Source organism: Alligator mississippiensis, chromosome 10, assembly GCF_030867095.1.
Source record: "Alligator mississippiensis isolate rAllMis1 chromosome 10, rAllMis1, whole genome shotgun sequence".
NCBI classification, from domain to species: domain Eukaryota; kingdom Metazoa; phylum Chordata; order Crocodylia; family Alligatoridae; genus Alligator; species Alligator mississippiensis.
In genome coordinates, this window is record NC_081833.1 from 58,661,361 (window position 1) to 58,683,708 (window position 22,348).

Below are 22,348 nucleotides of genomic sequence, written 5' to 3' on the forward strand. Positions count from 1 at the left end.
TGGTCTAAATGAATAGACTTACCAATGTTTCCACATTGTTTAGGTTCCTGTTGTAACTAAGTGTGTATCAAGTTTTCTCCTGAGAAAGGGGCATGTAGTAGGAAGGGTTAACTCCCTTACTAAAGAGTGATGCCATCCACAGGAAGTGGTCAGTCAATCATTTTGGGTCAGGGGTTGGTTGTTGCAATAAAGGCTTAATAAGAGCAAGGAGTCTCCCTGCCTCTTCCCAAGATCCAGGACAACACAATATGAGCCCCAAAACTCTAACACAGGCTTGTCCAACATACAGCCTGCGGGCTGCCATGTGGCCCGCCAAGCCGTTTTCTGTGACCTGCGGTGCTGTGATGGGAAACGAAAGTAAACACTGCTAACTTTCGTTCCCACCCCTTGTCCCTCGCCCAGCCCCTCAGCAGATTCCTAAAGGCTGCTGAAGGGCTGGGGAAAGGACAAGGTTCCCACACGTTGCTGACGCAGTGCGTGTAGGAAGAGGAGTAGCCATGTGCCTCTCGGGACAGGATGAGCCCAGCTGGAGCAGCAGGAGACTCAGCTGCACTTTCCCCTACCTGTGCCTGTCAGTCCCAAGCAGCACATGGCTCTGCCGCCGCCCCTGCTGGCTGGTGCCGACCCAGGCGGGTCTGTGCCATCCAGAGCAGCATGCAGCTGAAGCCCGATTCCCACGTGCTGCTGGGGACAGGAGGAGGCAGGCCAGGTTGGCACCAGCCAGCAGAAGCAGCGGTGGAGCCATGTGCTGCTTGGAACCGACTGGTGCAGGCAGGGGGAAAATGCAGCTGAGCCCCTACCACTCTGGCTGGGCTCGTCCCATCCTGAGCAACACACGGCTCCGCTGCCACTTCTGCTGGCCGGTGCAGACCTGGCCAGGCTCCTCCTGTCCCCAGCAGCCTGTGGGAAGCTGGCTTCAGCTGCATGCTGCTCCAGATGGGACAGACCCAGCACCGGCCAGGAAAAGTGGCATGCAGCTGAAGTTAGCTTCCCACAAGCTGCTGGGGACAGGAGGAGCCCGGCCAGGTCTGCACCGGCCAGCAGATTAGTATGACATGACCAGCCTATGGCTGGGGAGGGGTCAGGCTCCCTAGATCTGAGACCTGATGTAGGCTATGGCACAGAGACTCACTCTGGAACAACGTGCTAATAAACTTGTGTCTGTACCTGCCAGGAACCCAAGTAGCAGGTGGTTGATACCTGGTAAGCTCATGTGAGTAAAAACTGCTTATTGCTTTCTGTGTGGCCTTCAAAATGTTTTTATCCTACTAAAATATGCCATACTTTGTGAGCGTCATTGCCGCTGTATGAGAAAGCAGAATCATAGCCACTGAACTAAATTCATGCCCCGTGGGAATAATCACAATTCAGCAAAATGAGTGGGAAGAAAAAGCCGGAGTTCTAAGTGTGCACCCTAAAAGAGGCCATGAGAGAGTCAGAAGCACAACCTTAGAACCAGGACAGCTATCCAGTGACGGCAGTCCAGTAGGCATGATGGGAATCCTCTACTCTCATGAGATTTAGGAAAGCAAGAGGACATGAGAGCAACATGTAAGCAGAGACAGTGCAGGGCCTTGGAGCCATGTTAATAAGTGAGGACAACTGTGTTCCCACTCTGGTCAGTGACTAATTGTGGGTACATCTTCACTAGCTTCAAGCCAGCTGCAAAAAATAAGCCCTTCCTACCCACTTACACTTTTACCTGTTCTGAACTGGAAATGAGGCAGTGAGGGCCCTTCTAGGGTGGTCCAAGGACAGTAGAAGCAGATCACACACAGAAAGTGAGAAATGTTCCCAGAATGTCCTCACCAGCACATTTCTTCTGAAAAGCGGGGATATCCTGAGGTTCATTTAATGTTTGTAAAATGCTTGGAGAGCCTGACATAGATGCACTGCAGAGAAATGCAAAATATATTTTGACTTATTAGGTTGGCACCTTGGGCTCAGATTTTCAAAGCTGAATCAAAAGGCCAACTTCCATTAAAATGAATGGGGTTTAGAGGGCTCCAAATCTTTTATGACAACTTTGTAACATGCCTATCTACCCCTTTTTGCAAATCTCAGCCATAGTTTGGAAGCTCAGCCAAAGAACATAAGAGCATAAAAAGTGCCATGCTTGGTCAGCCCAATGGTCCATCTAGCTCAGTATCCTGTCCCAAACAGTGGCAGAGGTGGATGCTATAGAGGGAGAGTTTTGAACTGGTTAGACCAGTTTCATTGTCACTTCTTGCAACTTCATTGGTGTCAAAGGTCACATGACATCACTTCCTGATGTGATACCGCTTCCTGTGAGGTCTTTGAATATGGCTCGCAGGCCCACTAGGTGATAAAAAGTTCATGATCCGGCCCCACATTCAAAAAGGTTGGACACCCCTGCTCTAACACTAACAAGACAGTTGTGGCAACTGACCTGTCTGTAGAGAGGAATCTGGAACGTGCCATAGTCTTCTTATGGAGTTTTCTTCAACTTCTTCCATGAGGAAGGTAAGCTTTGCTTCTCTTGCCTGCTTGTCTTTCTATTTGGGCTCCATTTGGACCTGCTTGGATCCCAGGGATTTGCAACAGAGTCCAGCACATAGAGGATCTGATCTGTCACTCATACAACCCTCCAGGAACCCAGCTCCTGAAGTCAATGCTGCAGCATCCAAGTTCAACTGAACTTACTCAGCTGCAGACTTCTTGAGATATTAAGCTTAGTCAGGTATTATTTTCTCAGTCAGGATCCAAGTTCTAGGGACACTGTGCTATGTATTGTGTTCAAATCTTTTTACTGTTTGTGTTCATAATATCATTCCACATATAGACACCATTGGACTGTACAGCTTGTTAGGGTAAAAACGCAACATAAAACACTAGAGATTTTTTTTTCCTTTTTTTTTTCCCCCTCCTTTTTTAACCAAAAACACCCCACACTCAAAAACTAGAAATAACAGCTAAGGCAACCATGAAAAAAAGTGCAAGCAGTGTGTACCTTGCTCCAGCCTCAGGACACCAGTAGCTTATTTGATGACAGATCATTCCCATTATATATGTCTATTTACTCTGCTAATCAATTAAGAACACTGAAGTTAACATATGCCATATTAAGTGGTGCATATGCTATCAAACAGTTTGTTAAAGAAAAGCAGAAATACTTTTTTGTGAACTTCTGTTCCTTTCTGATGTTTAAAAACAGCCTGGGGGAAATCATCATTTACTAGCCCCCACACAAAAACGACTCATCCATCCTGTGTCATGATAATGCAGAACCCAAATGGTACACACAAACAAATAAAAACCTTGTTCTTTGTACCGGGAGAGGAGGCACGCAACATTTTGTAAGACTCCTTTAAAAAGAAAAAAAAAAAAATCTGGGGTAAAGTGAAGATGAAACCAACCCTGAAATGAATTACCCACATTGTCTTTCATCAATGAAACTAGATTGAACATCTTTAAAAAAAAAAAAAAAAATCACAGGAGAGGGACCAACTGTGTGGGAAAAGGCCTTCTCTTGAGATATTGGCACTTGTTATTCTGCCTAGAGTCTCTTGGATACTGACTTACATAGAGTTTAATAATTCCTATGTACAAAAGCAGAAACAGTGGGACATTCTGAAACTCTCTTAGGCTTTGCTTCAAGTAATGAATAGTGAGATCCATTTTTTAAATCAGTTGGAAGCAGGAAGGCACAGGGTTTGGGGGGCTCAGAATTTCAGGGCTTTTTGGCTGGGGTTTGTACCAAGCCAAGTGTGCATACACATTTGTAGTGTACTAATACCCTAACACATTAGCTTGGCACATGTAGAGAATGGATTATACATAAGAAACCACCCTTTTCTTTCTGTCCTATTATCTGTCCAGTTCCTGCCTAGTATTAAAGGCACATAGTATCACCACATCCCTACTTTAAATGGATTCTCTGCTGTCACCCATATGAGTGAAGCCACTATATGCATGATGTTCTCAAAATGGACCTGTGGGTACTGAAAACTAAAAAATTAAAACAGCATTTAAAGCTAAATGTTCTAGCATGGTTAAACAGCACTCCTGAAATGCCCCAGGCTTCACACATCATTCTGATGAGGACATGTCACATTCTGATGCTGACATGTCAAGCTTAGGACGTTTAGACAGGTACAGTTAAATCAGACTGCAGCATTGAACTTCTACTTTTAAAATTTTTATCATGCTTGTACAGGGAAGGCTGACTTTACAAAGTTGACTTGCCATAAAAGGGGCCTTGCCATGTCAAACACAAGAATAAATGAGTGGGGGAAAGTTCACTCTCCCTGTCTACCAACTAGGAGGCTGTATTTGCTTTTCTGCCCCTATGTGGAATTGTTCGTAACCACCCAAATAAATATTTTCAAGCAAGGAGGTAGGGGAAGAAGGAAGAGTAACGTTAGCTAACTACTAGAATGCAGCTTCTCTCCTCTTGCCAGCTTACCCGTTCGGATGTGGAGTTCCAGGCTGTCACAGACCACTAGACTCACAGACTGTTTGTTTCATTGATGAAGACAGTTCCCATGGCAGGATAAATCCAACTTCAAACCACCTATGCAGTGCATAGCCGTGCTGACCAGATCAAATTTGAAGTTTTAGTGCATGGCAGGCACCAGCTGACTCAATTAAGGTGAGCTGTTAAGTTAAATTTGCCATGCCACCTCACGGCAGTGGAAAGCTCTCCCCCGCACAAATTACCCCCTTCTCAAAAGCAGCCCAAAGACTCTTTCAAAGACCTTTGCATGCCAGGCTATAGTAATCACTGCAGAGGTTTACTGCATTATTATTAATTGTAATGGTAGCCAAAATATGCTTTGGTTAAAAGCTGTTATAATAATGATGTACACTCATGGAGGAGAGTGTATGAAGCTCTTCTCTCCTCCCCCAACCTGAATCCTAAAGAGTAGCTAGGAAGGAATACTCCATACCAATAGTTCTTAAGAGGGAACTAGAAAGAAGAGCAAGCCAACTCCCTGGTTTGAGCATGGAGACAATGGTTAATGGGCCATAAGTTTCTATATTACTGTGTGTTTCTGACTTACAGTAGCCATGAACACAGGTACCTCCTGTTCTGATGAGCAGTTCTGTGCAGCCATTGTATGATGTGCTGCCTTTCCTTGATGAATCTTATTCAGAGGCCCATTTAAGTGAAAAAACCATTGGACACAACAATGAATATTTGCATCAGGAATCTCCTATCACTCTGTTTTCTGTCTTTTTAGTTGTCTCCTTCTAGTCATCTAAACGGCTCTCTCAGATGCAAGAGGACCTGTAAGGAATTGGGAAATAAGACACGGTCCATTGCATTGGAGGGGACATAAGGATGGAAAAGGGCTGCCTGGGCTACTGAGTCTAGTCCCCTGAATTTGTAAGCAATGATTTAATCAAGTAATCAAGGATTCCCTCTAATCACTACTACAACCCTTCACAAATCTCTCTTCCAAGCTTGCCCAAAAATACTGTAGATAGCTTTCTCCAAGAGACTACAGATCCTCTCAGTTACTTAAATCAATTTAGCTTGTGGGACCAATTTTTCTGTAACAAGTTCAACATGCGAAGCAGCCATTATTACTGGTATTTCAAGCTGTTTTCTACTGGTTATCAGATAACCATATCTTGGTGCCTTTCTTCACCAACATAAGGGACTCTATTAGAATGTAAGACCAGCATAGCAACAAAAAAATGAAGTATTACTACTACTGAAAGCAGTGGAAATTCTGCCTTTCATTTCAGTGAAGGCAGGATTTGGAAGCGATACTGGAGAAAGATTCAGAAAAGCTAACTGGTCAGGAGAATCCTGCAAGAGATAATTCAATGGTTACTTGCTTCACTAGTTCAAAATCTTGCAAGAGGGAAGCCGCTTAAAGCCCAGAGGTATTTCCTAGGCTCCAGGGTTTACACGGATTCAAATGTGCCAAAAGGTTCCCTTACACAAGCAATCTGGATGCCTCTTTACCCTTTGGGTTTATACTCAGGTCCTTTATCCATTATTACCTGTTCCGTTGCTGAACTGGAAAATGTTGCCAAGCCAAGCAGTCAAGTATTGCTCTTCTTATCATACTGGTCATCTAAACGTTACCTGGATGCTGGGCAAGCAGAGGCAACTGGTGCTAGAGGATACCTTGTTCTTTTGAGTGACTCTTTGCAAAGGGCAGCTTTTACTAACAGGCTTTTGGTGTTAGAAAGATGAGTTTATAAGACTTTTCCTTACAGAACTTAGAAAAAAAAAGTTCCTTATTAGAAGCTAAAATTATTTTACTAAACATTTGGCCAGTGCTGTGGAGAGCAGAGGGGAGAAGGTAACTTCTTCTTTTACAGGTCTGTTTCCAATTTGCCTTTTGTTTCAATAGAGTCACCAGAACCAAGTGTTTCAGTATGCCAGTCAGTGCTGCTAAACCATTTGAGTCCAAATATTGTGATATTAATGTTCTGCTAAATCACTCTTCATAATGAAACAACTCCTCTTGCAGCCTCAATTATATAAATGTTCAACTGGCATTCAGGTTAGCAGTACATTGATCCACCAGTGTCTAAACCAGCTCTACTTAAAACCAGTGAACCTCATATAAAGAAAAATCCCTAGTGATACAGATATATCCTGGCAGGGAAATCTAAAACTCATTTGGATGGTAAACCTACTGTGCTTAATATAGTGACAGGCTAGAAACAGAAGTGAAACCCTACCCCCTCTAGAAAAACACAGTGAAATATCACAAAAATGGTTGATAGAGATATACTCTTTGTCACAGCTGCAGGCCTTAGCATACCACTCAGCACCAATATTATAAAAGCTTGGGTTAGGTTTTAGATAAAGATGCAAGCATAGAAGAGTTTGAGTATGGCCCTCATTTCAAAAGGGACAATAGTGTTCAGTAGTGTATGAGACATCACTACAATATTTTCTTGAATTTATCAGTCAGAAGTCTCTGGGCCTTTATTAACCTTTACTGCTTATCAGGGCTCTACAAAGCTTCAGCCCCTGATTCAGTTTGGTGGAGATTTGGCCCGATTTGGTGGCTAAATCTCTAAAACCAAATTGAATCAGGAGACCCTTTAATATCTCTGAATTGAAGTGGAACCTTATGAATAGATTCAGAGAGATTCAACGATTTGGACATAGACACAGATTTAATTGTTTTTTTTCTACATACCTCAAGATACCAGGCGGCTCGTGAATGCTGCAATGGTGGGGCAGATGGAGCGTCCCATAGGAGTGTGGGGGGCTCCCCAGCGTGCTCAGCAGCAGACCTGGAAGTGGACCAGAAGCACGTCCAGTCCACTTCCATGCCCACGGAGGGGGGGAGGGGGGGAAAGGGCCCTGCTGCTCCTCCCCAGCTCAGCGACTCGTGTCACCTGGGTCTGAGGGGGCACCTGGGGTCCCCCTGTGCCTGACTGCTGAACTAGGGAGGCATAGGGCAGGTCCCAGCATGCTCCCCAGCAGACACGGAAGTGGATCAGAAGTACTTCTGGTCCACTCTTGGGTTCTCCGCCGAGCATGTGGGGGGCCCCCCTGCACTCCTGTGGGATGCACCATCCACCCCACCATCTCAGCATTCATGAGCCATGCCTAGTACCTCAAGGTATGTAGAAAAAATGTTTAAAGTTCTATCTGTGGCCGAATTACTGATTCTCCAAATCAGCATTGAATCTTCAGATTCAGCCTAATCGAAGTGGGGACAGTAATCCAAATCAACTAATTGAATCACTGTCCCCAATCCAGGCTGAATCTGAATCCAAATAGTATACGGCCCGCTTTACACACCCCTACTGCCTATCACTATATATGTTTTTTTTCTGAGTACAGCTTAGCAAATATGAGAATCAGGTTCTAACAATTCATATTTTCCTATTTCCATTTTATTTTACCATAAAAATGTATTGAGTCGGAGGGAAAATTCTGTTTATTTGGATGGCAATATTACATTGTTAACCCCACTGCATTCTAATGTCTGGGGAGAAAGAGGTGTTACAAATAAAGATATAGATTCCCCATTTGTAATCTGATGCAAAAACAGTGGAAGCCTTTTCATTGCCTTCATGTGGCTCTGATTGCAACGTTAAACTCCTTAGCTCTATTAAAATGTAGATTCCAAATATTCCAGATGTAAGAAACATTCAGGAAGGCAAGTATCCTTGCCTAGAATCTTCTGGTCCCTCTTATATTTACAAGTCTTAAAAGGCTGCCTCCTCATAAACCAGAAGGGATAGTAACAAAATCCCTGACTTTTAACATGGAATCTTCACCCTTTAAAAGCTTCACTAAAACCACTTTAGCCTTGCCTCCAATTTTTTTAAAGATACGTAAGATTAAAAATGAGATTTAGTGGCTCATACCTGAACCTTTCGTTTGTTTGATGGCAATCATAGGTCAACTCATTTTTAAACTGCTTGATCATGTCACTTTATTTGACCATTTTTACCCTAATTACAGATCACACTGGATGTAGCACATTATTCTATAAATACTTGAACAATCTGTTCAATAGAGTGATAAAGTTAAGCAATTTTAAAAATAAGTTGAGCTATGTCACCTTCTTGTCAACTAAGCTACTAATTTAACTATATGTAGAACTTATATAATGAACTGCTATGCAGAGCACTGAGTAGAATTTCTAGTTATTCGCTTTCAGTGCTCATTAAGGTGAAAGATGACAGCACAGGCCACGTGACTCTCTAGAGCCTGATATCATGGAGCTTATAACTAACCTGGCTGGAATGGAATTAAAAACACTTATCAGCATTTAAGGAACTGAGTAGTACAGCAGTAGGTTAGTCTTGCTTGCAGAAGTTTTCACAGTTTGCCATTACTATTATGAACTGCTGTAGATGCATTCATTTTTACTGCAATTGGCATTAACACAAAATGGTGCTTCTAAAATGGTCTTTCTCCTCTTCCCAGGCTGTGCTCCTCTTTGAATTGCCTCACTGGCCTCTCCTTACCTCATCATTATGTCCCAGTTTCTCAGCCTCATTTTACAGATCCTGCATAACACTCTCACCCTTTTGGGGCCATTTTAAAACAACCTGAATCCTTCACAGGTATTTGACAGATTTCAGTCATCAGATTGAGGAAACTGATTTGCTCTGGGAAGCAGATTTCATCCCTGTGCGAGGACTAAAACTAATGCAGAGACCCAGAGAAAACTGCTTGTGTGTGCTGCTGTGTGGCAGGCTAAGGCAGTCCTAAAACTATGTCCTGGATATCCAGATGCCACTGGTCTTTGTTTCCACCAAAAGGCAGCTGAGGCACATGGCTATACCAATAGTGCTGCCTTTTTTCTCCTGCTCGCACCAAGTCTATCCCCAGTTCAGAAGTCAAGGACAACAGTTGTTTCACAGAGAGAGAGAGAGAGAGGGGTAACACTGTAAGATTTTCCCGTGGCCACAGTTTTTATATACTAGTTTTTGATCAGGGTAAGAAGAGTTTCTTTCTTACAGAACACATTATTTGTTGAAGTAGCACCACAGGGATACCATAACCACAGAGACAGACTTCTTCCTACTTGTTCTTCTGGCTCTAGGACTCTTGCACTCTTGGCTGACCAGCAGCTCAGCTTCACCAGATGGGGTGGAGAGTGATCCCACACAACCCAACATATAGCCTGGGAAACCAGGTGCAAAACACCTTTGGGAAAGAAAGACCTGGAACCAGGTCTCCCACTTCTTGGAACAGTGCTCTAACCACTCCATGGGACAAAAGGTACATCTCATCACCACTGTTGACCTGACTTCAAATGCAACATAGGTATGATTTCTTTCCCACCAATTGGTGGAGACTACCCAGAGCCTATCAGGGGTTTTCAACCTCTTTTAATAAGTGTACCCCCGGTGGCTGGACGTGGAGCAGTGGGGGGGGGGCGGCAGAGGATGCATGCAGAGCAGTGGCAACGTGGGGTGGTGAGTGACATGTTAGCTTCTCCCTCCATTTCCAGCTGGCTGCGTGATGCTTGTGCGGCCCACAGAGGGGCTCCATTGCCCTCTCCCAGGAGGGGCGGGGGGGGCAAGGATGGCAGCACAGGGTGGTGGGTGGTGGCACTCGATCCCCACCCACCCATGTATACCCCCTAGGGTATACCCACCGGTTGACAATCCCTGCCTTAGTTGCTTCCTGAAAATACTTGAAATCATAAAGGAAGTTAGAAGCCAAGAGACATATAGGTGAACTACCTTAATAATTTCTGAGCATGCTGTGCACCTTCACATGGATGCTGGGGCACTGCAATTCAAGATGTAAAAGTCCATAATGAATTTAGAGGAATGAGTGTAGTAGCTGCTGGAATTAGAGTCACTCTTTGGAACTTGGGCAGTGTTTAGTTCCACATAAATACCTATGGGACCACTCTGAATCATCTCCTACACATAGACTGCCATAAAGTAATATTTTAGAAGGTTTTACCAATATATAGTTTGGAGCAAAGCAAATATTTACTTTGGCAAGTTAATATTTATCTTGTTAAATTATCAGATCGGCCCAAATTATGCAGTTTTAAGAAGAAAGAAACAGTTTCCTTTCTGTTGCTTGTCTCATCAGTGAAATGTTGTGTGTACCAAAATAGTAACTGAAAATGAATTTTCCAAACAGCCAGGGCCACACCACTGCCAAAGCAACATGCGCAGCTCTACAATTCTGGCAGTAGTGAGGAGGAAGAGACGCAGCTCAGAATACCTCCAGCATTGGGGTTTTTTGCAAAATACCTGACATGTCTCTGGGCCCAACACATCCCAGAAGCCACCCATTTCCCACCACAAAACCCACCCCTTCCATCCCTTAGAGAGAGAGAGAAAGTGGGGCTTAGGTTCCTCCTCACAACCCCCAGACCCAGCACAAGGTCCTAGCAAACCTGGCAATGGCAGCACTGTCCACCTGCTCCAGGACAAGTGCATTCTCCTGTTGCCAGTTAACTTATCTGGTTGCATAGTTCACTGCATAAAGTCTATACTGTGGGGCCCAGATTCAGTTCCTGATAGAAGCCGTTAGACCTACACAAAAAAAAAAAATCATTCAACTTCTTCATTTGAAAAGAAGCCCTAAGATGTTACGTTACAAAGTATTTGAGAGGCCATTGTTTAAATGAAGAAATGCCAAAATTCAGGATGCCTCAACTTCAGTTCTGTCCTCTTTAGCCTGCAAAACAGATTTTAATTAAAAGACAACACTTGTTTTTTTTCAAGTGGACCCCACCTCACCAGTTTGTAAAGACAGACATGTTTCTTAGTTCATTTTAAACTGATTTTTCCATGCGTCTTTGCATTGGGTTTTTTTTGCAGACTTTACAGAAGCTAATGGGTTTATTGCTACGCCTCTCTAGTGAGATAAGAGATTACCCCCATTTTACAAAGACGGGAATTGGGACAGAAAGACTTGCCTATGGCTCTACAGTGAGCCACTGATGGAGCTACAGTCATCAGTCAGGGCCTACCGCCCTTTAATAGCAATGTGTAAGCTGTAAGATGACCACTCCCAGCAGCACTACCCTCAAAAATGTATACTCACTATGCACTAACCAGAAACACCATAGCCACATCTGCATGCCACTGAGGATAGGCTAATCACACTGCTGGGTGACCATGCCAATTAGCACATCCCTGACATTGCGTGCTTGTAGCTATGTGGCTTCTAATTGGGTGGGTAGGCTGCGCAGAGCCACACATCACAGAGCAGACTTGCTATCTAGACATAGCCAAACATGAGCTTAGGCTTCCAGACCCCAGTGCTACTGCTGGATCTCTACTGCTCCAATTGACTTTAATCTTCACTGTGAATGCCATGTACTTCTATAAATCAAGCCCCAGGTGGCTTAAATTGTTCAATCAGAAAATAAAGAATATGCAATTAATGGCCACACACTAACATTTTGGATTAAACAATGCTAGTCTGTGTCAGAAACAAGTATAGAAATTAATTCCCTTGGGTAGCATTCATTTGTTTAACCACCTCTTTTCTCATACTGTGATTGCACACCTACCCAGCTTTCAACTTCTAGGACAGACCAGGGAAAATTTTCACCAATACTTTCGTTCATTATAGGCTCAGTTTTTTTTTCAGGGAAGACAGTCTGTGCACTGAGTGAAAGGCAGGGTACGTGGTAAAAGCTAATGCGTAAGCAGACTGTACAATACGACATATGCGTGAGGGGAAGAATTAAAGTTGCATTTACAATTCTGCTATTCCATAACTTTCAAGAGCTTGACTGTGGCCTTAATGCTCATGTAAACAGCTCCGTGTATGTGAACATGCACACGAACATACATACTTTAAAGCAATTCTAGGAATAAGTTGCTTATAAAAGAGCCACCCCAGGGAATAGAAGTGTTATTGCTTGTCACGTTTCAACCAATTTCAAAACAAAAATGTCAAATCAAAAGAAAGAAGAAATACTTTCTTTTTCCGAGCCCAAAATTTCTATTGCAATCCAAATTCTACATCCTCAAAAACGAGGACAGGATGTGAAAGTTGCAATAACAAAGTAGCCATTTATGTGCAACAAATATTAGATATTCTACCCTCTCTTACGGAGAATTATAAAAAGCAGGCATCCATATACTGTATGCAGAGAATGAAACATTTCCTTAGCAAATAGAAGCTGAAATGTTTGCCTAGAGGATCAAAGTTTCACACTGAAAAAGACTAATATTAGAGGGCAAGATAACTAAGTTCTTGTAGTCCATGTACAGAATCCAGTATTATATTTAACTCAGGTACTAATTTCATCTATTGCCCTCCATAAACTGCTATAGCAATGCAGACCCGGCATGTAAGAGAGCTGAAACATTTCCTACAATAGAGGAGATAAATTCCCTGATACTGGATGGTGTTTAAATATATAATTTGTACAGGAGTTATATTTCCAATCCTACCATATCATAATTTCAAAAACGCATAAGAGGATGCGATAGGTTGGTTTGGTGAAAGCTAAATTGGAAACCCTTAACAAAGACTTGTATCTTGTAGTCTGTGTTGCCACATTGATGTTAGTGGGATTGTTTGTGATATAGTGTGCTATTCAGGTAAGTTTAGAGTAGCACAACTTAAATGTGTAAAACTAAACCAGGAGGTAAGAAATGATTGCTTGAAGTGCCACTGGAAATGGCTGTTCCTTCTCTCAGTCTTCAATTAAGTGTAAGTTGCATCAGATGCTTAACGTATAAGTTATTTAACAGAAAGCATTTAGCAGTATAAAAACAAATACAGAGAATTTCTGGCAACCTGCAACGTCCAGCATGGCCCAGTTAATATTTAGGACTTTCTGGTATGTAGCATTCCAGCTGCAGGGCACTGATCCATTACCAGAGATGGTAACTGAATTTAGGAAACACATAGAACTCAACTGCCAGGATCCTTCTGAAGACTTCTTGTTGGCAGGATAATTTTATTATTATTAATTTGTTATTTAATTTCACTCCCCCTAAGAACGATTTGATCACACATCTTGAGAGGTGCCCCCTTTCCTTTTCACTTCCCATTTCTCCCCCCGCCCTTTTCAGGGCAGTAGGGAGCTACCCATATGGGACCTACTTGATCAACATGTCTGTAGTTTCCCCTGTCTAATAATGCTCCTTATATTACTGGCTAACAGTCAGGTTCTCCTGAAGCACTGAAGTAATTCTGTAATGCCCTTACTACTGTAGAAATTGCTGAGCAAAATCCTTAACAATGGGTCTCCCTGGCATTCTTTAACCCTATTGATAATGATAAAGTCTCATAAATCTAGGCAAATCTTTAATTATACCTACGGAGCACTGTGATATTATAAGTATGATATAGTAATAAAGAACACATTCAAAATTTGCTACAATCAATTCATATTTTATTGCAAAAGGGGTCAATGTTACTAGGGTTGAAATAAGATAAGGGTATTTTTACTCTGCTATTTTTGTTTTCCCCTGCAAGTATTTTTTTTAAATGGATTCTGTGGGGTCCCCCCCCACCTTCATTGTTTGGAATTGCTCATCTGGTCTATGGCAGGTTTTTATTGCATTTACATTCTGTGCACCATATTGGAATTGTAAAAACCAAAAGCCAGAATAGAGAAATTCGATTTTTCCACATGTATTGGATTTTAGTTTAGAATTTCTCTTTCCCTATCCTGTACCGATAATTTATGAAAGGTCGGTTTTAGGGGAAGAATGGAGACGGTTGGACTGATTTTGAAGTGTTTGGTAACACAAATAAAAATTTGGACTTGTATTGGTTTTGTCATGCAATAAAATAATGGAGGTGGTGATGTAGTTCTTAAACGCGTGCATTACTTTTTCTGAATGTATGCAAATTATTTATATCTTCAGCCAAAGTGTACATTTTAACTTGTGTGCATAATTCTGAAAGAGGATTAAGTTCTTTTATTTTGTTAATTAAATTACATTTTTAAAAATCTGGTGAGATCATAAGTGACAGTATTAACAAGGGCACTTTGCAGGATTTTGATGTTTTCTTGATTAGATCATGAGTATTTTTATACAGAAGCAGCAACTGATGAAGTGGTTTTAGCAATGTGAATGAATGCACAACCCTAGCTTATCTCAGTATCTTCATAAAGAAACCATCCTAACTGTCCAGGAAGCCCAACCAAGAGTGAAAGTGACATTAGCAAACATCCAAGCAAAAGGTCAGTAGAGCAGAATGGGGGATTTTTCTTTTTCTTAGATTCTAAGTTTTCCCCTGCTTTGGGTTAACCAGCACCACTCCCTGGCACACAGCTAAGGATGCACTTAAAACTCAGCACTAGCCCAAAATTATAGCACTGGTAGAAGAAAAGTAGAAAACTTTGCAGCTCCTTCTTTATGTACAAAGAGTTCAATTTCAAAATATTAGAGTTTTCTTTAATTAACTCAAGGAAATTGCTAAATGATTAACAAAAGAGTGTTTTTAAATAAAACAAATGCATTTCAAGCTAGATGCACTGAGAACTAGTTCTTAGAAACAATAGAAGAGGGCATCAAAAGACTTCCTATGACAATTAAAATAACAATTCTGCTAGCCATTTCCAAGTGTGGTTCTTAAAATGTTATTTTTAAAAGTCACAAATCATCACAATGCTTGACATTTACTTATATGACACCTCCTGCCTGATTGTCTCAAAATGCTTTCCCAATATCAAGGTAACCATTTTACAGCTGGGAAGACAGAGGCATAAAGAATCTGAGAGATAAAAGTCCCAGAGGAACTCGGCAGTAACCTAGAATAGCGCAGGCACCTTTTAACACAGACAGGGAAGAATGTTTTAGTCGGGAGTCAAGGACAGAAGATGGAATTTGTTACTGTATTTCAGACTTTTCTGGATTGGGCTTGCAAAATATTTTTTTGCACCAAAACAGAATTTTCAAAAGTGCTGGCTACTATCAGGAGATTAGCACTTTGCAGAAAGTAACTGCTTTAGTGTCAGGCAACAAATAATCACTATTCAAAAGAAATTCTCACATATATTTAACTGATACCTTTATTTTTCTAACAAATATTTTTTCACTGAAATCTGCCAGCAAAAAAAAATACAAATTTAAAAATGATTAAAAGTAATTTTGTTTTCTAATAAGGAGCTCACAGTTAGCAATTGTAATAGCCTAGATATGGTTTGTTTTAATTGAATTAATCTTGGCACTACTTGGAATGGAATAAAGGCAATAGAAAACTCATATCTGAACCATTCTCACTATTGGAAGAATCTTAGTTTCAAACAAAATCCCAAACCATTCACATGACCCCATGCCCCAATTGAACCTATTGTAGCAGAGGCATGACAATGCAGCCAGGTGCCCACAGAAACCACCAAACATGGACACAGTGGTGATTCATGGCTGCTACTGTGCCAGTAGCCCAATGGCCAAATGCATCCATTTTCCACACACCCTTACTTTCCAAGGGTAATGCTCAAGACAGCTGCTTTGGGTGTTCTGGCCTACTTATACCATAGGACCCCAGCCTTTGCTACCAGGAAAAAAAATTTCAAGGGAAGGAAGTTGATTAATTAGAGAAGAAAAGGAACAATATAGGAAAGACGACATTTGCAGCCTCTGGCCTGTACTTTATAGAAGTTGTTCAGATGCAGGGCCTATTTTGGTTTTTTTGTAAAGCCAGGCTTCACTCACATGTTACCAGATTTGTGCATGCTTTAAGGGCAGCAGGACCTATACTTGGTTCTGGTTAGACTGGTCCCTGGGCAGCTTTTCCTTTTTCTGTCACCTTAACATGGTCATGTTTCTGCCCACAGGCAAGTCTCAAGTTATAAAAAAAGCATTGAATTAAAAAGCTTATGTAAAGGTAACCCAACTATGCAGTTGGCTCAGTAAAAGATATCAGCCACAGAAATCTTTGTCTCTTCTTGGTAAATACATAATAGTATTTTGCACTTCTGAGGATCTCAATGCGCTTCAGTGAAATCAGCATCACAACTTATGGAGCAGATTACTTTTCACCATAATTTAAAAAAATATTTTTGCCAAGTTTTTTTTGAGAAAAACCAGAAAGATATAGATGATTTTCAAAGTCATTTTTAGTATTAAAACTGCCCCAAATGAAATCCAGAAATCCAATGTTTGGGTAAAACATTGAAAAATTCCAACCAAAAAAACAAGTTTTTTACAAAACTTCTAGTTTTAGTTGAAAAGCCATTTTTATAGGGAAAAATGGTGAATAAAAATTATTGCCGGCCACCTTATTGGCTAAATATATTTAGAACTCATTTTCTTTCTTCCAGTGTAATTTCCAGCTGCTTTTTCCACCTCCCAACTGTAGCTTAGGGAATAGTTTATTGATTTTGCATCGTTGCCCAAAACTACACACCCATTTGGAAAGCCACCACCACCACCACCTCTGATGACAATGAATTCAAGCTGCCTTATATTTTTAGAAAGCTTGAGGAAAACAGCATGTCAGACTACTGACACGCAGGCTGCTGCTTGAACCTTAAATGCCTAGCACATATTCCAAAATTTCAGAGTTCTGTAGGATACAAGTGGGAAGAAAAATTGTTCAACTATTTTTAAACTTACTATATTTTCTTTCACCAATATGTTTGAGCTCATATTGTCAGGTTCTCTGCTCTTGGTAATTTTTTATTTTTGGTATATTTGCTAATATATCATTTTTCCAGAGTACTTTTGAACAGATTATATCCAGCTCTGAATTGGATGAGTTTCAGCTCTTTATAAGCTGTTACTACATTCAGCCACAAACATCAGTTGCATGTTCTGTAGGATATGGGAAGATATTTCCTCATCAGGGTGTAATGAATGGATGCCAGTAATGTTTTTATTTATAGCACCTGTAGTATCATGTAGTTTTGAATTCAGTTGTGGAATCGGATTCCCATCTGGTGCTATTTGCAATTCCTTCCTTGTCGCAGCAACTCCTGAACGCACACTTTCTTCCAGGGCAGGGCAAGTGGTGGCTCCCCACCACTTTAAGATTATGGACTGGGATCCAAAGGATCCCCACTAGCAGATGTTCTGGTTCTCAACTTACTTTACGTCTGACTGGTGACAACACACACTCCACACTACTTGCATAATGATGGAGCTGCTGAGTCTTTGTAAATGCAGATGATGTAAACCTACCCACACCCACTCTCCTGTGGTCCACCATTCACAGGGCAGCCCGTGCAGTAACAAAGGGCACCTATACCAACCTCATGAGTGAATGAAACTGCTGTGAAAGGCTTTCTGTACCAGGGACAAATTTATCTGAAACAACCTATCCCTATTCACTATAGCTAAGAAATGAAATACACAAGCTACATCTGCATTGCTTAAAGAGCCTTGGCAAGATTTTTTTATTTGAGCATTTGTATGTGTTGCTCAACACCTAAAAATAGCCACTGTTCATTACTCAGAAAGTGAACTTGCTACATCGCTACTCTAAACCACATACCTGTAGGTTGCTGCTTTACGTCTGTATTCTCTGATCCGCCAACTCTCATGTGGGCATTTTGTTAAGTTAGTAAACATACTCCTGCACGTCTGCATGCACACACACGGACACACGGTATACTTGTACTAGAGAATGAAGTAGGTGTAGTTAAGAGTATGGGGTTTTGGAAAGGTAGTTGGGTAAATTGTGTATTTTGGCCGCATTCCTTCTAATTCATTCAGTGCGTGGATCTGAAATAGGAGGGTGAGACAGATTCGCAAGAAAGAACTACAGATGTGGTTAAAGAGAGATCTTATCTATAACACTGAAAGTTAAAATTGAAAGTTAAATTAAAAGCAACAATGCCAATGATAAAAAATGTTGATAGAAATGTTAAATAGGACAATTTTACTGTAGGCAAGTGGTTTCCAACTTCAATTGAATTCCTAATTAAAGCCATGACTGCTATTTATTGTGCAATATGCTTATTTGGTGCTGCAGCATCTGCTGCTTGAAAGCTGCATTCACCCTCCTCTCCTGGGTTAATTTAAGTTCACCCGCCTCCCCTCAGTTCAGCACTGGCACCGGAGTCTTACAGAAAGTGAATTCAGCACATTTCAGAGATTTAGAACCTATTTTAAAGTTCAAATCTTCTTGGATACACACATACTAAAAATGGCAGGGATACTGCCCCTCTCTCCCTCAAAGGGTAAAGGCATTTTAAAGGGCTACATGCGCTGAGTAAAAGGAAGACAGGATGGCCACAGAGGAGAAATCTTTCCTCCTTTGTCAAGTAAAACAAAGCCGATTTGGGGAGAATCAGGAGACAGCAGAACGTTTCCCTTCTTTCTCCCTGCTGTCTTTGGCAGCCGCACATTTGGTTATTGCTCACTGGTGTTGATGCTAATTATTCCTAGATTTACAGTAGCACCTATTGGTACCAACAGAGATCGAGGCCCAACTGGGCTTGGTGCCCTACAAATACATGAGAGAGACTCCTTCCCCAATTAGCTCAAGCATCTAAACAAACAAGACAAATAGTTGAAGGCTAAAGAGAGGCACGCTCGGGGGAAGTGTTTTGCACACAGTCAGGTAATGATGGAGTGGAAGAAGACACCCACAAAGGGGACACGGCTGCCTGCAGTAACACAGCAGGCGAGTGGCAGAGTCAAGAGCCAAAGCCAAGTTCCATACCTGCTCTCCCCCCTGGACTACACTGTAGATGTGATATAGCAAGGGCTATGTTGCAGATACAAACAAGCTGGGTCTCAGGGAAATTGTACAACTTCTCTGCCAAGAATAAGCCAGAGGCAAAATATTTGAAAGGGGCACCACTGTGCCCCTTGCTGCTGCAGAAGAGCACCATAGACTCCACACCATACTCCAGGCTGACTCCACAGCCTGTGCAGAAGCATCTTGTGTGATGTACGCAAGGGGTTGACTGCAGGAGGAGCCTTTCACTCTGGGGAAGGTAGCTTCACAGATGTGATGTACAAAGCCCTCCTCACTTCTCTGCCCCAGTGAGAAAAGGAAGGCAACTGGAATTGCATGGAACTCCATGATGCCAGACATGCAAGGGTCATGTGAACTCCTCAAACCAATGCAGCCAAAGTAACAATGCCTACAGAGCCACCTCAGACAAGCTACAGGGATTGGGAAGAGTCAGGGAGGAGAAGGGCTACCAACTGACCCCAAAAGTGGTCCTGCTGACACTAGGTGTCTGAAGTCAGCTTCCCCTCAGAGAGACAGAGGAAAGGAGAAAATGTTGCAGAAGGGGGGTGGAGGGCTTGACATGCAATGTTTTTTTCTGAACCACCTCCAGACAGATATCTGAAGTGGAACTTGGATGATCTGAGCCAGTGCAAATGCATGTAGACCTTGTGTAGCAAGCTTGTGTAGCTAGCAATCCCCTACAGTATGAGCAGAATGGAAGCACTGAGGTATACCATAACCACATCTGGTGCCTGCATAAGCACTCACTTAACACAATAGGTTTTAACTCCTCATTGAGGTGCCTGGGATTCTCTGGCTGTTGCAGATACCAGGCAAAGCCATGAAGTTGGCACTCTTTTTATTCAAACAACAAGCAATGCCAAGATAAGTGCCCCAAACCCTAACTTAGTAGGAAAACTATCCATGCCTTTGATTTCTATGATTGCTAATTTTTATAGTGACTTGTTGGTTTTTCTCTGTACCTACCTGTCCCCTAGAAACACCTATTCATTTTGCACAGATTAATGCGCAACCACCAGATGGTAGTGACACCGAGTGGTTGCCTGGATTCAAACCAGCGACCAGGAAGCAAAAGGTTTCTCACTTCATTGGCAGCATTGGAATCTTGCATTTGGCAGGAGCACAAACATTTCAAAAGGTAAAGGTCATAGAGCACTACTGGAGGTGCATTTTGCTACTTGGTCTACCAGGCTGTTTGCAGTCAGACTCACCAGGACAGAGACCTATAAGTATCAAAAAAATGAAAACCAGTCATACAAGAGAATGTTAGCACCGAGGGGACTACAGCATACTGCGGAAGCATTAGCATGAAACAGGTTTTGATGAATGTTGTGGGGGGATTATGTATTAAACCATAAAAAGTCTCTTCCCACATAGTTCAAATTACTTTACAATTCTGATTAAAATAACAGAATATTATAGCTTGCTTAACTAAACATTATATTTCCAAATCCATTTTCAATTGTTTTCCTTCAATTTAAACATTTTGAGCAATTTTATTGCTATTCATACCTGCTGGATTTTTTTTATTAGAAATTCACACACACATTTTCTCTGGGTTATGGAGTGCTGTTAGGTTTAACTACTTCAGTTCCACAGGCTGGGTACAGCAGAGCACTCAAAAGCAGAGAGACAGTGGCTGCCATTGAAAAAAAAAAATCACCGTTTGCCAACAATAAAGACAGAGCTGAGAGAGAAAATTAAGGAAAAGCAATGTGACAGTCAAATTCAAAATTAAATATTCCATTTTATTCATTCATGTCCCTACGTGTCATTGTTTTTTCACCTAACACAAAAGGTCACATGAAAAGCTGCAAGAGTTTAATTTATGAAAGAAGGTGGAACAAACTGAGATGACTGAGATCAGTGAAAGAGGAGCATTCCCTGTTTCACACTTTGAACAAGGAACAGCAAGTGCATATCTGTATTAAATAAAGTACATAAACGAGCATCCTTGAATAGAAGGTATTTAAAACATTGCAATTAAAAATTACTATTAGTGTAATGTATATGCAGACAACAAAATATTACAACTTTTGAAAACATTTTTCATGATTATAATCTCTCTCTTGGACCAACTTCCCCACCCTGAGGTGAATCTCAGTGGGTGCTGTTTGCCAAATGGAAGAGTTTAATTCTACTGACATAAATCTCAATCCCACTGTCCTTATTCAGGACAGGTTCTCATTGGACTACATGGGAGACCAACCTGAATAACGATTTCATGGTTGGGTTCATGGTGTAGCATTTGCACCTGGAGAATTCCAATTCCCCTAAGTCAGCACAGCATGCACATTCAGAGACCACTAAATGCTGGTAAGTACATCAAAACATTAATTAACAAAACTACATTCCCACACAAATAAAACATTAATATGGTAATTTCTAGTCTATAACCAGCTGGTATCTTTTCCCCAGCTATATAGATAGTAGGATTAACAGTGCAAATCAAGTATTATAACAAATTCCAATTAATATAACTTTTTCCCAGTTTTATAATTCAGAATCAAATGATTATTTCCTAAAGTTGCTTGACAGCATGATTTTTGGATTCTAATTTAAGGTGTAAAGTATTTTCAGGGGACTTGTTTTGCCTTGGATTCCTTAAATCCCCCAAATATTCAGTGCTAATCCTTCAACCTGGGCCAGGGTAACTAGATACTCCCAATCTGTCTCCTTTCTGCTGTCTGCCAGACCCTTCCTGTGTTTTTCTCCATAGTCTTTCCTCTCTCTCATCAGCTGTTTTATGAAAGAGTCTACTTACAGGCTCTTGCTCTGCCCTTCCATATACCCATAAAAGAGGAAGGGAAAAGCTATTTGGCTCTGGTTCATGGAAATGGCAGAAGTTCTCTGCAGGATTGGTGCTTATTTATTACTTTGATTTTTCTCTCAGGCTCTAGTTGCACTTGTCAGAACCTCATACACATATTTGACTTCATTGTCTGTAATATTTTTGGCATCACATCCAATAATAATGCACTTCATGAACATTAACACATTATACATACATAATTTGAAAGAACTATGGGAGAGACAACAAGCAAAAATATGAGCAATGCCAGTTAATGAAAAGCTCACAATTTCAAACTACTGTTTAACTAATTAAAATGAAATTAAATTACTATAGCATTAACTATGTCAACTGTTTAGCATAAAAGTTGTTAAATATATCATACTGTATGCAGGAAGATTTTGCAACCTTTAATTGTAAGAAATAGTCGTGTACTATTTAATTGCACAACTGGATAGGATATAATATTCATAATTACATGAATCATATTTAGTAAAATA